This window comes from Natator depressus, chromosome 1, assembly GCF_965152275.1.
Source record: "Natator depressus isolate rNatDep1 chromosome 1, rNatDep2.hap1, whole genome shotgun sequence".
Taxonomy (NCBI): domain Eukaryota; kingdom Metazoa; phylum Chordata; order Testudines; family Cheloniidae; genus Natator; species Natator depressus.
The window spans coordinates 282,972,512-282,978,532 of NC_134234.1; positions in this window are offsets into that span (position 1 = coordinate 282,972,512).

Here is a 6,021-nt window from a genome sequence, read left to right on the forward strand (position 1 = left end):
AGGCATGGCCCCAGGAGCAGTGGGCCAGCATTCTCACCCCTTTTTTGCGTGGAGAGGCCCAGAAGGCCTACTTTGACTTACCTGCCACGGATGCGACTATACCCATCTGAAGGCAGAGATCCTAGCACAATCACGGGTAACGGCAGCGGTAAGGGCCCAGAGGTTCCATGAGTGGAAATACCAGGAGAACAAACCCCTGAGGTCCCAACTATTCAACCTCATACACCTCGCGCAGAAGTGGTTACAGCCCGAGTTGTGCAGGCCGGAGGAGATTTTGGAGACCCTGGTCATAGACCATTACATAGAATCATAGAATATCAGGGTTGGAAGGGACCTCAGGAGGTCATCTAGTCCAACCCCCTGCTCAAAGCAGGACCAATCCCCCATTAAATCATCCCAGCCAGGGCTTTGTCAAGCCTGACCTTAAAAACTTCTAAGGAAGGAGATTCTACCACCTCCCTAGGTAACGCATTCCAGTGTTTCACCACCCTCCTAGTGAAAAAGTTTTTCCTAATATCCAACCTAAACCTCCCCCACTGCAACTTGAGACCATTACTCCTTGTCCTGTCCTCTTCTACCACTGAGAATAGTCTAGAACCATCCTCTCTGGAACCACCTCTCAGGTAGTTGAAAGCAGCTATCAAATCCCCCCTCATTCTTCTCTTCTGCAGACTAAACAATCCCAGTTCCCTCAGCCTCTCCTCATAAGTCATGTGTTCCAGACCCCTAATCATTTTTGTTACCCTTCGCTGGACTCTCTCCAATTTATCCACATCCTTCTTGTAGTGTGGGGCCCAAAACTGGACACAGTCCTCCAGATGAGGCCTCACCAATGTCGAATAGAGGGGAACGATCACGTCCCTCGATCTGCTCGCTATGCCCCTACTTATACATCCCAAAATACCATTGGCCGCCTTGGCAACAAGGGCACACTGCTGACTCATACCCAGCTTCTCGTCCACTGTCACCCCTAGGTCCTTTTCCGCAGAACTGCTGCCTAGCCATTCAGTCCCTAGTCTGTAGCTGTGCATTGGGTTCTTCCGTCTTAAGTGCAGGATCCTGCACTTATCCTTGTTGAACCTCATCAGATTTCTTTTGGCCCAATCCTCCAATTTGTCTAGGTCCCTCTGTATCCTATCCCTGCCCTCCAGCGTATCTACCACTCCTCCTAGTTTAGTATCATCCGCAAATTTGCTGAGAGTGCAATCCACACCATCCTCCAGATCATTTATGAAGATATTGAACAAAACTTTCCCCAGGACCGACCCCTGGGGCACTCCACTTGACACTGGCTGCCAACTAGACATGGAGCCATTGATCAGTACCCGTTGAGCCCGACAATCTAGCCAACTTTCTACCCACCTTATAGTGCATTCATCCAGTCCACACTTCTTTAACTTGCTGACAAGAATACTGTGGGAAACCGTGTCAAAAGCTTTGCTAAAGTCAAGAAACAATACATCCACTGCTTTCCCTTCATCTACAGAACCAGTAATCTCATCATAGAAGGCGATTAGATTAGTCAGGCATGACCTTCCCTTGGTGAATCCATGCTGACTGTTCCTGATCACTTTCCTCTCATGTAAGTGCTTCAGGATTGATTTTTTGAGGACCTGCTCCATGATTTTTCCGGGGACCGAGGTGAGGCTGACTGGCCTGTAGTTCCCAGGACATGTGGGGACTGCCGCCAGATCTCCGCAAATGGGTAGGCCAGAATGATCCGTCCACGTACGACGAGATGATCACACTGGTAGAAAGACGAATGACAGCCAGGGAACTGACCCGACTACCCAAGGAGGGCCTCTTTCGAAGCAAGCACCCGACTCCAACCCTGGAAGGTTGGGCAGCCAAACCCCCGGGGAGTCCTAAGTGGAAGAAGTGGGGGGGGCACCCCGGGACTAAACCCCCTAACCCCCGGGATAAGGGAGTGATTAAAAGCAATTATAGATGTTATGCATGTGGGGAGTGAGGACACAGAGCAGCACAGTGTCCCAGCACCGAGGAGCCTATGCAATGTAACTTGGGGGATTGGGAGGTCCCATGCTCCCTTTTCCACCTCATGGGGATCGCATTAGCCCCGCATAATTACACCAGGCCAGTGAGGATAAATGGAGCAGAGACTACAGCGCTTGTGGACTCTGGGAGTGCTATCACTCTCATATCAGGTAAGCTGGTAAAAAGTAGTCAGCTGCTACAAGCCAAACGCGTAGCAGTGAGGTGCGTGCATGGGGCCAGGAGCCATTACCCCACCATCCCAGTGGAGACAGAGGTTCAGGGAAACCCCATTGAGGTGACCGTGGGCGTAGTTCCTAAACTCCCATATCCTGTAGTCATTGGGAGGGACTATCCAGGCTTTGATAATTTACTCCCCCCGGAAAGGCTGGAGGGAGGTGGGAACCCTGAGGACAGTAATTCTTCACTGGGGGAATGTCAACCCCTGATGTTCACTGAGATTTCTCAGGATCTGTTCTCAGCCCCCTGAAAGACCCGGAAGACAAAAAAAAGAGAGGAAGGCCGCGAAGGCCTTGAGAACCCAGATCCTGACCCAGGGTCAGAAGACCTCCCTAATAGGCAGATGGATGCGAGCAGCCAACAAAGAAACTTCCACCACAGAAGGTGAGCCAGAAGCTGCCCCCAGCCACGACGGCGATGAGCCATTGGAAGAAGCAGAAGCCGGCCCCTGGGAGCTTGGGCAGGTTAGTCCCGGGAGAGAGACTTTTGGCGGGACCAGGCGGAGGACCCCAGATATGATAACGCCAGGAAAGAGGTGGCCGAGATCAATGGGATACCCGTGGATGGGAAGGTCCGGAGTCCCGGACCTTACTTTATAGTGAAGAAAGATCTCCTGTACCGTGTGGTGCAAATGCAGGAGCAAGAGATACGACGACTTCTGGTGCCACGAAAACATCAAAAAGCCATATTGAGTCTCGCCCACAGTCATCTGTTTGGAGGACACCTACGGGTAGAGAAAACCCAGACACGGATCCTGCGGCAGTTCTTCTGGCCAGGAGTACATAAAGATGTCCGGCGATACTGCACCTCTTGTCCGGAGTGTCAGTTACATAGCCCTCACCCGCACTTGCGGGCTCCTTTGATACCTCTTCCAATAATAGAGGTTCCTTTCGAACGGATAGCCATGGATCTGGTAGGGCCCCTAGAGAAGACAGCTCGGGGCCACCAACATGAGCTTGTTGTACTGGACTATGCAACCCACTACCCGGAAGCTGTTCCCCTGCGCAACACAGCTTCCAAGACAATAGCTAAGGAGCTAGTACAGATCTTTTCCCGGGTTGGGCTACCCAAGGAGATATCGACTGATCAAGGGACACCTTTCATGTCCAAGTTGATGAAAGATCTCTGTTCATTGCTCCATGTATAAGCCCTATGGACCTCTGTATACCACCCGCAAACAGATGGCCTTGTGGAAAGTTTTAATAGGAACCTCAAGGCCACGATCAGGAAAGTGGTGAGCCGGGATGGGAAAGATTGGGATACCCTATTGCCTTACCTCATGTTCGCCATCCGGGAGGTTCTGCAAGCCTCCACGGGTTTCTCTCCATTCGAACTACTATATGGGCGCCACCCTCGGGCCATATTGGATATAACCAGAGAAGCCTGGGAAGAGGAGCCAAATCCCAGAAGGAACATAGTTGAGCATGTACTGCAGATGAGAGATCAGATAGCCCGAGTTACGCCCATTGTACGGGAACACTTGGAGAGCGCACAGGAGACCCAACGAACCCATTATAACCACAAAGCGAAGCTTCAGTGGTTCCAACCAGGGGATCGGGTGATGGTACTGGTGCCCACAGCAGAAAGTAAACTGTTGGCCCAGTGGCAGGGACCCTATGAAATAACTGAAGCCGTGGGAGAGGTGAACTATAAGGTGCGGCAGCCAGGCCGCTGGAAATCGGAGCAAATTTACTACATCAATTTTCTAAAACCTTGGCATGATCGTGAGGCATGCTTAGTCATGCAGGAGACCCTTCCCCAGGAGGATAACTTACATGAGCAAGTGAGGATATCATCCGACTTGACGCCGATCCAAAAGATCGAGGCAGCCGACATGATTAATCGCAACCAAGATGTGTCCTCTACAAAACCAGGGTGGACAACTGAGACCTATCACCATATCCGCATGATCCCCGGAGCCAAGGTAACATTGAGACCCTACCGAATCCCAGCAGCCAAAAGAGAAGAAATCAAGGCCGAAGTAAAGAAAATGTTAGAATTAGGGATTATTGAAGAATCTCACAGTCAGTGGTCCAGTCCAATTGTTCTAGTGCCTAAGCCTGATGGTACTAAGAGATTCTGTAATGACTTTCGCTGACAATGAAATATCCCAGTTTGATGCATATCCCATACCACCCATCGATGAACTGGTTGACTGACTGGGTAGTGCCCGATTCTTGACTACACTGGATCTGACAAAAGGGTACTGGCAGATTCCTCTGACCAAAGAAGCTAAAGAAAAGACAGCATTCTCCACCCCGGATGGGCTATTCCAGTACACCGTCCTCCCTTTTGGGCTACATGGGGCCCCAGCCACATTCCAGCACCTCATGGATAAGCTGCTGCGCCCCCATACTAGTTATGCAGCTGCATACCTAGATGATATCATCCATACGCCAGACTGGGGAACCCACTTGGAGAAAGTTGAGGCAGTACTGTGCACCTTAAGGCGGGCTGGCCTCACTGCTAATCCTGCTAAATGTGCCATAGGGCTAGCAGAGGCTAGGTACCTGGGATATATTGTGGAAAGGGGCATAGTGAAGCCCCAAATGAATAAGCTAGAGGCAATTCAAAACTGGCCCCGGCCGACCCGAAAGAAGCAGGTCCGTGCGTTCCTAGGCGTGGTAGGCTACTACCGATGTTTTATTCCCCACTAGGGCAAGTCCCCTAACGGACCTGATGAAGGCCCGAGCTCCAGACATGGTAAAGTGCACCAACGCAGCAGAGGGGGCATTTACAGACCTTCGGACGGCCCTCTGTAATGACCCCGTACTCACAGCCCCGGACTTTAACAGGGAATTTATTTTACAAACAGACGCTTCCGAGGTGGGGTTGGCGGCAGTTCTGTCGCAAATGGTGGGAGAAGAGGAACATCCGATCCTCTACCTAAGCAGAAAGCTTCTCCCAAGAGAACAGAAATACGCAGCAGTCGAGAGAGAATGCCTTGCTGTCAAATGGGCTATGGAGACACTGCGTTACTACCTCTTAGGCCAGCGATTTACTCTTGTGACGGACCACGCACCCCTCCAGTGGATGCAGCAGAATAAGGAAAAGAATGCAAGGGTCACCAGGTGGTTCTTATCCCTCCAACCATGCCAGTTCCGCATACGGAACAGGGCTGGATGCCACTATGGTAACGCTGATGGTCTGTCACGAGCATACTGCGGAAAAGGACCTAGGGGTGACAGTGGACGAGAAGCTGGATATGAGTCAACAGTGTGCCCTTGTTGCCAAGGCGGCCAATGGTATTTTGGGATGTATAAGTAGGGGCATAGCGAGCAGATCGAGGGACGTGATCGTTCCCCTCTATTCGACATTGGTGAGGCCTCATCTGGAGTACTGTGTCCAGTTTTGGGCCCCACACTACAAGAAGGATGTGGATAAATTGGAGAGAGTCCAGCGAAGGGCAACAAAAATGATTAGGGGTCTGGAACACATGACTTATGAGGAGAGGCTGAGGGAACTGGGATTGTTTAGTCTGCAGAAGAGAAGAATGAGGGGGGATTTGATAGCTGCTTTCAACTACCTGAGAGGTGGTTCCAGAGAGGATGGTTCTAGACTATTCTCAGTGGTAGAAGAGGACAGGACAAGGAGTAATGGTCTCAAGTTGCAGTGGGGGAGGTTTAGGTTGGATATTAGGAAAAACTTTTTCACTAGGAGGGTGGTGAAACACTGGAATGCGTTACCTAGGGAGGTGGTAGAATCTCCTTCCTTAGAAGTTTTTAAGGTCAGGCTTGACAAAGCCCTGGCTGGGATGATTTAATGGGGGATTGGTCCTGCTTTGAGCAG